Genomic DNA, 13268 nt, shown 5'->3' with positions numbered 1-13268 from the left:
AATAGGAGGCAAGATGCACTGAAGGTGCGAAAAATCTATGCAGCTGCCATATTGGACTCCACGTCACGGTTAACATGTAGATCAATAACAAAAAAGGCACAATTTCCTGCAATACATCAATTATCAGCTGAGTAGTAGGCACGAATAGGAAAGCACACTTCATTACTTTCAGCTGTATATAAATCCCATATTTAGCCGATGAAGTGTAGCATGCAGATGTGATGGGCCTACAGGCTTACCTCTAGTTGCAGGACGCTTTCTGTAGATGAGAATGCTGCTATCCTGCTATCACCCGATACCTGTCTTTTCTGTCTTGGTCAATATCAAAGTTGTATATTTTCAATAAAAATACATGTTTCCTACAATCCTTCTCTCCCCCAATACAAGTCTGTCTATTATTTAGGTCATGCCATAACATACAGATTTTCTCTAAACATATATTATTCTTTATATCCTGTTCTTTTAAATGCCAGTCTTTTCTGTCTTGCTCAATTCAAAATATATAAATTTTAGTAAAAATACTTCCTTCCTTCCACCTTTCTCCCAAAGCAATTCCTTTTTAGCAATTTAGTAACTACCCCTGGGAAACCACTTTATAAACATAAGAAGGGTCACTGACTTGATCAGCACTGAAAACTGCATACAAAATTGAATTCCCAGAACAGGCCTTTTAGCAAAGCTTTATTTCTTCCAGATCATCTTGTAGTTAAAAGCCAGTGCCAATGTTTTCAACAGACCTGATTGCTATGTTTAGCTAGGGACCTGTATAATGAAATGTAGCAAATTCTCACACGCTTCAATGACAGACCCTTCCACTAGCATATGTTATACATTATTTATCGTGGTAAAGGCTGCAGAATTGAAGTATATCTGCACATTGAAAGACAAAGTGCATAACATGGTCTGGGGGTTTAAAAATGGTAGTGATAGATCCTGTCCCTTGTATGGTTTGCATTGTTGTGTGTCTCAGGTCTATATTAATGGAGCAAAAAAACAGTGTACGTCCCTTTCATAGAATTTGTTCTGCCTGTATGATAGGGCCACGAGGTAACCGATTTTTGCTTAAGGGCAACTCCGGATAATGGGCCTCATCACGACCTGGGCGGTAACCCTTAAAATCGGTGGTAACGCTCTTAGCGCCGATTTTAAGGGTCTGTCGGATCACGACTCCAAACACCGCCGGCGCAATAACAGCTGGCGCAAGGACAGCCGGCTGTACAAGCGCCGGCCATAACAGCGCCAGGAACCCTTAGCGCTAAAACATCATCAATCACGAGTCCGGCGTAAGCGCTATTAGCGCCAGAAAAGCGGCAGATAATCCGCCGAAAATACCTCCAGCAAAAAGCTGGAGGTAACAGAACACAGGCCACAGCAATAAGGGCCCAGGTGGAAGCAATGTAAATCAGAGGCCTACAAAGGACCCACCCATGCACAACACACCCTCCCCACCCCATTACACCAGCAGGGAGGAGACAGCAAGAGAGCCCAGGTGGAGGCAATGAAATCTAAGGCCTACAAAGGACCCACCCATGCACAACACACCCTCCCCAACCCCATTACACCAGCAGGAGCAGGGAGGAGACAGCAATGAGGGCCCAGGTGGAGGCAATGCAAATGTGAGGCCTACAAAGGACCCACCCATGCACAACACACCCTCCCCAACCCCATTACACCAGCAGGAGCAGGGAGGAGACAGCAATGAGGGCCCAGGTGAAGGCAATGCAAATCTGAGGCCTACAAAGGACCCGCCCATGCACAACACACCCTCCCCAACACCATGCTGCCATTTGGAGCCGGGAGCATTGATGTCGTCTTCTACCTGCTGCGCCTGGAGCTACAGAGGCCAGTCAACCAGGCCAGGGCCCTGGGAGTGCAGGGGGCAGTGGGGATGAGGAGAAGGAGGAGGAGAGCAGCACCAGCAAGGCGGCCAGCCATCCCCAGGGTCAGGCCAACACCCTTGGCCCTAACTGATGGTCAGTTGGTGACAGAATATCGGCTGGACAGGGCAACCATCACCCAGTTGCTGGACACAATCCAGGGTGACATATGCAGCCGCATAGCCACCAGCACGGCAGTACCTCCCCTAGGGAAGCTTGTGTCTGTGCTTCAATTTCTTGGGACTGGCAGCTACCAATATACCGTTGCCATGATGCATGGAATGGCCCAGTCCACATTCAGTGCCATGCTGGGAACGGTGCTTGATGCACTGTTGAATCATGTGAATGAACACATTGCATTGCCAGCCACACAGGCACAGGTGCACCAGCTTAAGGGTCAATTCTATGCCATTGCCCAAGTCCTGAATGTATTAGCAGCCCTGGACTGCACACATGTGGCACTTCTACCACCCCAGGCACATGAGGCTGCCTACAGGAACTGGAAACAGTACCATTCCCTCAACGTGCAGATGACATGTGGCCCTGACCTCACCTTCAGCCACTGCTGTGCCCGCTGCCCAGGATCCACCCACGACTCCATGGTCCTACGCAACAGTACCCTGCCAGCGTACATGGAAAGGCACCGAGGCCAAAACACATGGCTACTGGGTGAGTACAAATGTATACCACAAAGCATGTCAATCCATAAACTGATGGGGCCTGTCATAGAATCCATCATTCCCAATAGTCAGCAGCATCACAGCAGCATACACATTCAAGCACCTTGCACGATGAACCTTGGATATGTCCAACACAGCAGAACACACCCATGCAGGATGTCAGACATGTAGCGGCACAGTGACATATGGAAGTCCCACCACAACAAGGCCTCCTGTGTGAGTAGCACCATGGCTCCCAACACTGACACAGTACAGATATCCCACCCCGCCATCCGAAAGTAGTGAAAATCCAATCCATGAGCTGGCACATCCACGAATGCTCCACACATAAGTAGGCCGAGTAATGACAATGCAGATCCCACAAACACTGTCCCCAAAATGGGAATAGAATTGCATGGATAACAGTACAGAATAGTGAAGAGCAGCAAATGCAACTGTAGCCAAATGGATTTGCAATGACACATGAGGCAGCCACTTCTGTCAAGCAGAAGTAGATGGAAGGGCCCCCTCTTCCTGCGACAAGTGAATGAGTACCTTTACATACAGAAACATAGGTGTACCAAGTGGAGAGTACCCCATTGATTCAATTGTGCCCGTAGGACAGCACACTCCACAATGTTATAGGCCAAATGACAAATATGGCAAAATCACACTGATGACAGGGCTCTGTACACCCACTCGACTTACCTTATCCCCATACCGGCTTTCTCTCTCCTGCAGGTGATTCGGGATATCCCCAGTACACGTGGCTCATGACCCCTGTGCGTCACCCACACGCTGCGGCAGAGCGGGCATACAACCTTGCCATGCCATACACAGATCTGTGTTGAGAGGGTATTTGGCCTGCTGAAGGCACGCTTCCGTTGCCTCGACCGCACAGGAGGTGCAATGATGTATGCACCAGAAAAAGTTGGAAAAATTGTACTGACATGTGCCATGCTGCACAACATCTGTTGTCGCAGAAATGTGCCACTGAGGATGGTGGTGAGGGCGATGAAGTGCCAGAAGGTGTTGCACATGCACAAAGGTTTGGGCTGAGGGAAGGGAGGTTGGCCAGACAGGGATTGATTGATGGATTCTTTTAGAAATGGGTAATAGGTAAATTGTACATATGTCACTTCAACATTAAATTGCATTAGTAACAATCACTACTGTCCATGCATTGTGATTTTTTTAACCTGATTTATTTTCCATCCAACAATCCCCCCTCCCCCAGTGAACACCCAACAAGCCCCCCTCCCCCCAGTGAACACCCAACAATCCCCCCTCCCCCCAGTGTACAACCCCAAACTGTACAGTTGCCTCATCAGGCCAACAACAATGATGCCATGCACCACTAGGATGGGCGCGGGCGCTTCCCTCTCCCAGGACCCTCCGGTGTGCGTGCCCTCAGGTGGCGCAAGGACCGGCACCTTGGAGATGGGTCTAGTGAACCCTCTGTGGGTGTGGTGGAAGTTTAGGGTATGGAAGCGCTGCCCATCATGTGCTGGCGCATGAGGTTATTGGCCTCGCGTTGCTGTTCTGCAAGTGCAGACACTGCCTCTGTGAATTTGCGGACTCGTTGCCCAAAGCCTGTCAGGGCAGCGGTGCATTGTTGCACAACTTGTCGTGTGCGGGCATTGTCCCGCGCAATGTACCGGCACCCATGCCGGATGGAAGTGCTCACGGCCTTAATGTGCCAGCTCTGGACCTTTGCCATTGCTTCCACCTTGGCCTGTTTTGCCTCAATGACATCCAGCCGGCCCCTGTGACAAAGGCCTCTACTGGTGCGTCAGGTGGTGGACTGCGAATTGGGCACTGTCGGGGGGGGCTGCATGGCGAAATGCCACCACACTGGACTGGGCTGCCTGGCTCTGATCGATGGCCCTCTGGGCTCCTATAGGATGGAGTGTCCACATCGGGCTGTGGTGTGCTGCAGCCATGCACAGGCACATGGGGCCTCCCTGCCTGCTGTCTGCCTGGGCTTGGGCTTCCGTGGGGGTGTTGACACCCCTTCCCCATCACTACTGCTGTGGGAGTGTTGTGCGGTGGCATGATGCACACGTGGAGGTGTTGCTCCCACGTTCGGCTCCCATTCTGGCCTCTCTCCCTCGGCATCGGGACTGTGGATGTTGGATTCTGGTGAGCTGACGGTCGCCTCCCTGTGGCCATGTGGCTTCCGCTGCTGTCTGGCGGGGCTGCGTTGGGGTGTGGTGGGTGTTCCCCGGTGTTGTCTCCCATGGGTGTGGCCTTTTTTGGGGGTGCTGGTGCTGGTGGAGGCACAGTGTTGTGGGCGCATTGTCTGTGTTGCCTCATCGCCAACATCACCGGGCTGTTGGGATCGACGTGTGCCTGTGGGGTACATAGGGGGTGGTTTGAGTACGATGCTACTTACATTTGTGTGATGCAGGTCATGCCAACAAGTGTGAATGAAGACAGTAACAATGACGCATTCAACTTGCATTCTGTTCAGTCACCATGTGGTGCTTGTTGTGGATGTGCATGGAGGTACACTGCATGGGAACGCGTGGTTGTGGTGGACAGCACTCAGGCTTTTGTGGTTGTGTTGATGCACTGTACCACTCTATGTAGCTGTCCTATGGCTATGGGAGTCTATCCCCTACCCCGGTCATTCATGCACTGCACGTACAGGGTCGTCTAGGCAGCACTACCGTTCTAGGGATGTGGCCCTCACTTACGGGTGTATGCAGAGCCTCAGACACATGTCTTCACTCTCATTCAGATGCATGTATTCGGGGATGGGACTCACCTGCCGCTGGATTGATGCCAGTCCCTGCCTCCGCTTCACCAATGCCCTCAATGGTTCCAACGTCAATGACACCCGTCAATTTCTCCTCCCATGGTGTGAGGTCGTGGGGGTGGTGGCCCTCCTCCTGTGCCCCTGCTTGCACTCCTGTGCTGGGACAGGATGCCTCGCACTCGCACGCGCAGGTCATTCAGCCGCTTGCAGCAGTTGTCCCCATCCCGGGGCACGTGCCCCACTGCACTGATCCTTTCTGCGACAGATCGCCATATTTGGCCTCGGCGCTGGGCGCTGGTTTTGCACTGCTGCAGCTCATGGTGGTACGTCAGTGCCTCATCCACAAGCACCTCAAGCTCCTAGTCACTGAACTTGGGTTTTCAGACCCTGTCCAGTGCAGACTTTCCCCTAGTGCGCTCCTGACTCATTATTAGGCTTCAGATTGCGTGGATGGCTTCCAGTGGCTCTGATATCCGACGGATTGTGATTTCCAAGATGGCCGCTGCTTTATTTCCCGTTCCGGCAGTGACGCGTTTCCCGCGCACTACGAGCGCGAAGTGGCGGTAGCGCACGGTGCGCCGGCTTTAAGGGTTCGCGCTAATTGCGCTAACGCCTTGGACCGGGGCGCGTGCACGATAACTCGTGATCTGGCGGATTATCCGCCGGGTGCCTTGGCGTTAGCGCTATTTAGGTCCGGCGGATAATCTGCCACATTTACCGCCCAAGTCGTGATGAGGCCCAACGTGTGATTCTAAATCCCATTCAAATATCATATATAGGCCACTTTTGGCAGTAGAGTACGGAGGATATACGATAACGGAAGTGTAGGAGGAGCATCTGAAGACGGGATGTATCAAAGGGGGTGCATGGTGGAAGAGAGACTGCATGGTGTCAAGAGAGACTGAAGATCTTGGTGACACAGTAGCAATGATGAGGATAGCTCAGGGGCAACATGCTCACCTTGGAAGCAAGATGACACAGAGCACCTCAGGTTCGTACCCTGGTTCGTGCTTAGAAATCTCTGGGTGTTATAAATATCATATCATGTATCCATTTCTTCTGTAATATTTTATCCGTACACTACCTGTCCTTGTGAATTGAAGTATCATCCATCGTGTGATACACCCTTTGAACGATGCAGATACAATTGTATTGTCCAGTGACATCTGCTTGATACATTTTTCCCCCCGATTCTGATTTGCCTAAAGTTGTACCACATGTCCCCTACGGGTACCATTAGGGGACCAGGGCGCAAATAATGGGCTTGCTATTCGTGAGCCCGTTATTTGTGCCCTCCCCATTCCCATTGAGCCCTATGGGGGCTCAAATGGGAATGGGGAATGGTTTGTTCAATGGGGACTTACCGGTCCCTCAAGGGTCGGAATGGACAGGTAAATCCCCATTGAACGAGACCAGAGTCGGTACCGGTATGGGAGGAAGCCATGGAGCTAATTGCTCCATGGCTACCACCATACTCGGAATGACCCCCAGTGTCATTTTGACGTGACTTTTTAAAAAAAATATTCTTTGCTGATATAAAGTCAAAACATAATCTGCAAACAGAAATGGGGACAGACATACTCTGCAGATCTTGTTAATATAGATAAAGGAGGATCGTAGACGAGCATCAACCCATTACCATACATCCCAATGCTTCTGCAACGAGTTGGAGTGGATTCATCCTTGGCCTCTGACTGATTCATGGTGAAAGGGTGCAGATACCACTTCTGCAAATGCCTTTTTAGAGTTGTCCTTCTGTTTTATTATTTTATTAGAGAACATCAGCATTATAATAAACAGACAATGAACAGACTGCATTACTACAATGTGCAACTAATCTTGCAGATTGGATGGCTGAGGAGAAAGGTTGAGTGATGGCAAATAATTCACAATCAATGTTGAACACCATATTTTCAACTCCCCTTGCCTTCCAACACCTTTTTTTTTAATTTTTCTTTTCATAATTTAGTTTTGTAAAGTCAAAGGTTAATCTGCAAATAGAAGAAATAGGAACTGCTACATTTCTTGAGGTGTGGGGTTATGTCAAAATGAGAAATGTCTATGAAATAAACTTTCATTGTCTTTGGTTGGTGGCGGGGGACAGTGACTGTCTATTCTTAAAGTATCTGTTTTGTTTTGTTTTCTGTCTAATGTGTAGGGGGAAAAGGATCTCATTGCATTGCTCTGTTGATTTCTCACCTGGTGAAGGATAGGTCTGCAACCTCCAGCAATAACTTTTACATAGAGGCACATGAAGTGGCTTCCTTTAACAGGAATACATTTTACTATGAGTTGAGATCTGTTTGCTGTGTGTGCATGCAGGTAGGTCACATGACATTACCGTAGTTTGGTTTACAGGGTATACTGCTATGACCTTCCCCCCTGATCAGAATGGATATGCTGTCAACAGCCATGTATTTTGCAGATTCCAGACAAGGACTCCCAAAATACATCATCTTGCACTGAAACCAGGTATGAAAGGTCTCTATATTAGGGACGGACTGTGAAGTAAGTGCATATCATAGCGATAAAAGTTGAGATCTGCAGCCTGCAGCTCTTTCAGTGTTACCGTGACCGCTCTCATTGCACATGTTGACTAGGGCACATGGAAGCTAAAAACATGTGGTAAGCCATTTGTTGTAGATACGTGAGAGCCCCGCCATTGCTAGGGTATGTTTTTGGGTGTTTTCTGGTATGCTCTTCCAGTCTGTGAATGCTGCATTGTTATGACTCTGATGAGCGGTATATTCTGCTTTGCAGGGAATGCAACCCTGCCTTTAGGACCGCCCATTCTAATGATGGATGAAAAGCTGTTTGCCCAAGAGCTCAGCTTGCCATCATCGTATATTATGTGGTTTTCACATTTTTGGTTGCACTGTGTATGAAAATAACTAATAGTAATAAAGACTGATTTGAAAAAAGAAAAATATTCTTTGCCATATAATTCTTCAGTTTTGAAAGTTTCTTAGAATGTACATGAGCTCAGGAGGATAGCTCAGGGGCAGTATGCTCGCCTTCGACGTGGAGCAACACAGGTTCGATCCCCGCTGGGTCTGCGCTTAGTAACCCCCAGGTATTAAGAGCGTTATAAATAACCACTAATAATAAATGGAAAACTCTTGCCCACCCTCACATGCTCTAGCTGGAGCTGCTGCCAAATGCACACTGGTGGTTAATTGCGAATAAGAGCATTCTCTATTTCTTTTAGGCAATGGACTTGTGGAAGAGGGGGCAGCAAAGGTACCATTGTTAATGACTTTCATGTAACACCAAGAAAAGGCGCCAGAGTGGAGGTGCAAAGTCTATAGCACCTGGCATGCAATCACCTACCAACTACTGTAGGGTGCCGAAATCTGCATTTATTTGTATGGAGACACCATACAGCAGCTGATACTCCTTTGCCTTACCCACAGGATATATTCCCTGATAAGAAAACAACCCTTTAGGCACCAGTCAATTCAAGCATCACCTCTATTTTTCCCCCCAATGTGTTGGTGACCTCATCTCGCAACTACTGACACACGTTACCTTTATGGAAAACAGGTAAAACTTTGCTAAACTACTATATCATTATATTGCACGATATTGTCTGCCACTAATCATATGCAGAGACCACCTATTAGTCTTCATTCCCATGCTTTCCACCTTACCTGCAGGATATACACCTCATGACAGAAAATACCCTTGTAGGACCAGCTATCTCACACATCTCCTCTGGCTCCTCCACTTTGTGTGGGTAACGTCATCTCGGAATTCACTGACGCGCACTACCTGCATGCAACCCAGGTAAACCTCTATCATACTATTTAGAGTAGACTCTGACCTAACCAGATGACTAACCTTCAAAGTCGGCCTAATAATAGCCTCTCTCTTTGCTATACAGTAACTGTCAGAGCTTTCAAGAAATTTCGTCTGTACATGAGACAGCATCTTAATACAAACCTTTTCTCCCATGATTATAGGTAGGTGCCTACCTACACCCTTTCTCTCAACCCTAGACACCAGGTTGTTTTTGAACACAAAGCCCCCTTTTTTAAACAACATTTTATTCTCGGCCTTTACAGATGAACAAGCACACCTACTTCTACTACAAGTCCCTTGCCAACAGCAGTCAATAGTGTCCTGAAGACAGTTCGGAGCATTGTATATTCTGTACCACTCAGAGAACTTGATGCAAATTTATTTTCCGAACCAGAAACACTACTTTTGTGTCGACGGTAGATATGTACTGCTAAATGTTTTCACAGTACAGAAACTATCACAAGTGTGTTGCTAACCTTACCATGGACAGATTTGTATGTTTTACGCCTAGTACATGATTAATAATTTAGCCTTTTGCTTTTTAGTCTATCTCTTAAATGTGAATACATTTTGTTTTATCAGTATTTGCCTACTGTGTTTGTGTGATCAAATGGCTAGTTCACAATAATTCCTAGCCTCCTGTAGGTTTGTTTGCACCACCCGTGCGTCAAAGAGAGGGCTAGCCTTGACTCTCTGTTCTTTCTTTTCATTATAGGGTGCCGTAAAAGGGCCATTGCCAATTCAATGGCAGAGGTTTGGCTTAATGTCACTCTGAGGTTTGGAATGTGCCACTCTGCAATATACAATGAAGACAACTTATAGTTTAAAGTGGAGAGGGACAGAAATAATACATTATGCAGATTTTGCAACATACTGTACCATCCTAATAGCAATATTGGTCCTTGAGTACATTCACCTCAAGGACAAGTGGAAACAGGACATGCAGAAAACCCCAGTTTAAAAAGGATCTCTTTGTCTTCATAACCCCTTACAACATTGGAAAAATGTATTGTATGGAGTTATACTAATGAAGAGATGTGGAGTCTGAAAAATGTAAAAGCAACATTGAATGTCATCAATAATAACATCATTCCTTATAAATGATGAAACTGTAGCAGGAGTAAATGTGAATGTTTGAGAAAATGGATTTAAAAGATGACATTATATTTAAACTGCCAATTGTGGATGTATTCAAAGTTACTAATAATGCATTATAGAGGCCTTAAGCAGGGGTGCCCAGAGCTATCACTGGCGATCAGTGCCACACATAACTTTCCTCCCTGCTATGGCAATGCAGCCCTGAATTGCCTGACATATGCAGATGATACAGTCATATTGGACCATACGGCCAGAGGTATGCAATGCTCCTTGGATGCCTTACATGTATATGCAACTGAGCATGGTTTTAGCCCTAACCCATTTAAAACTAAGGTGATGATTGTGGGTAGAGGGCACACAGCACCCCATCTTTAGATGGAATCGTGGTGGGGTCGAATTGGAACAAATTGAAGAGTATAAATAACTGGGAGTGGGAATTAGAGCCAAATGACCTTGGCCCTCATTACGACCCTGGCGGAAAGTGACTGACCGGACCGCCACAGCGTAACTAGCGTTTCCGCCATTGCACGAAGGAGCAAAGTGCGGCCCATTCCGACCCATCGGGCACGAGCACCACGGCATGGCGGAAGTGCAAAGTCCGCGATGGCGGAAATGACCCCAAAACGGCCCACACCGCCGCCGTACGGCGCCCTAGGTGCAATACCGCCACCCATCTCAGCGGACACCGCAGTGTGCGCCTACCGGAAAGTACGGTGACCGGAAATATACGGAAACGGAAGTTAAAACATGGGCCCGGAACGGGAAACATCCCGCCGTACACCCATAAAACCACGAAATCCACACAACCACTATAAACACTACCCTGAGACACACCCCAACCCGTCATCCACCCTAGCGAAACCAAGAAAAATGGGAAAAGTAGCGAAGAAAGCGTGCGACCGCAAGCGGCAGGTCCACTTCTCCCGTGAGGAACTCACCGTGCTAACAGAGACCCTCCAGGAGAATGCCGCCGCCGTCTTCTCCACGCAAATGACCAGGACGGCACTTGCGAACAAGAAGGCCATATGGGCTCTGGTGGCACAGCGGGTAAGTGCGGTGGGGACCGCACCCCGCACCCCACAGCAATGCCGTAAGCGATGGGACGACCTGCGGATACGCGTCCGCAGCATACTCTCTGCCAACCGCAACATTGCCACAGCCACCGGGGGAGGTCCTGAATCACCCATCAAGTTGACCCCCTGGGAAGAAATCTGTGCCTCCACCATCGGAATGGAGAGCATAGAGGGAGTCGGAGGGATGGAGAAAGGAGTGCAGACATCCGAAGATTCAGGTAGGTGGCCCTAACAAAACAATGCCAAATCCACAATGTCCAATCATGTGAAGTACCATGCGTCCACATAGTGCAACAGAAACACATGTCCAGGAGAACGTCCACACACATCGGCCTGATAGCGCACGTTAAAACCCACAATAAATACATAAATAATTAAAAACCCCTAATACACGCACTACACGTGCAGCAGGCACACCCTAACTGCAGGCTGCCACACAACTGCACCCTCACTCCACACACAAATGAAACCACCTCCAAGGCCCCGACCCAAATCACCCTCTGGTACCACCCCAATGCATGTGATACAATGCCATTCCAATTCCCACAGACCCATCAATAACCCTCGGCCTCCTTTACTCCACCACAGGGTCCGATCCAAACGACGAGCTCCAGGACACCCCTACCAGCACACCTGCAAAGAGGGCCAAGACCAACGGCCAAAGACCCTCCACCTCAGCTGCACGCATCAAGACACGGCAGCAGCACAAATCAGGTGCCAGCACACATGAGGGAACATCAACAGGCACCCCAGCAGCCAGCATGCCCACACCACCACCACCACAGGTCCCCCCAACGGATGCCACAGAAGGCACTGGCTCCGGTGGCAGCAGCACCATAGGTGACACCCCATTGATGGCAGCATGCTCCGACACAGAAGACGGGGATGTCGAAGTCAGATCCATCCATGACCTCTCCCAATCCCCCTGTCTGTCCGATCCCGTACAACCTGAGGATACCACGCAGGGGCACCCACAAGACGACGACCGGCCATCCCCCACAAGCCCTGTGGCAAGGCAACATGAGGACAACAGCCCCTCTGTGACACCCCCGCAAATGGCCATGGCCCAGCAGAGGCAACAGTCCCTCGACCAGTTAATCGTGCAACAGCAGCAACTGGCCACGCTCCTCAAGGACCATGCCGATGAATGTGGGGGCACTAAGGCAGACATAGAAACATCAACTGAGACACTTAGGGCAGAAATGGAGAGAGGTACAGAGACACTAAGGGCACAAATGGAGAGTAGCACCGAGAGCCTGAGAGTCCAAATGGAGAGAAGCACCGAGAGCCTGAGGGGGGAACTGCATGCGACGTCCAAAGACGTATGTGCCGAACTAGCCGCAGTGCGCCGTGTGCTCACTGAGCTCTCACAAACCCTTAGGGACATGCATGGACGTGAGCAGGCAGAGACATCATCCGTTGCAAGTTCCGTCCAGGGCAGCCCCCAACGTAGATCTGGGAGGAACCTGCGCTCCACAGGCAGGGGTGCCCCTGATACCCGCAGAGGGGGCTTGCAATAGCGACTGCCCACTGACAATGAGCATCTTTGGACACGGGTGTTCGGGGGGGAGGTAGGAGGGTGGAGGGGGTGTGTTGGGCTCACTTGGGTGGCGGGTCGATAGGGTGTTCAACATGATATCACATATGCCATAAACAGTGCACGATCAACCAATGAGATGTGTGGACATTGATCTTTGTGTACTAGGCCATCATAGGCGTACAGTCCATATTGTGCATGTCCCAGACACACACAGTGCCACGAGTCCCGTGTCCATGTATCAGCCACCAGGCGTGAGTGCTAGAAGCATACATCAATGAGATGCTGACGAATTTCACAGGCCTCCTGTGCCTCGCCGACTCCTTGAGGTGCTGCCACATCCCCACCCTCATCCTGACCATCTTCAGGTGCATGCAGTTCTGCGTCAGGGGGCATGGGCACATTTCTACGTACGCACATGTTGTGGAGCATGACACATGCCATGACCATCTTTGCAACCTT

This window comes from Ambystoma mexicanum, chromosome 5q (genome assembly GCF_040938575.1).
Source record: "Ambystoma mexicanum isolate Mex_15411 chromosome 5q, UKY_AmexF1_1, whole genome shotgun sequence".
Taxonomy (NCBI): domain Eukaryota; kingdom Metazoa; phylum Chordata; class Amphibia; order Caudata; family Ambystomatidae; genus Ambystoma; species Ambystoma mexicanum.
The sequence above is the reverse complement of the archived record's forward strand: the minus strand, read 5'-3'. Positions refer to the sequence as shown.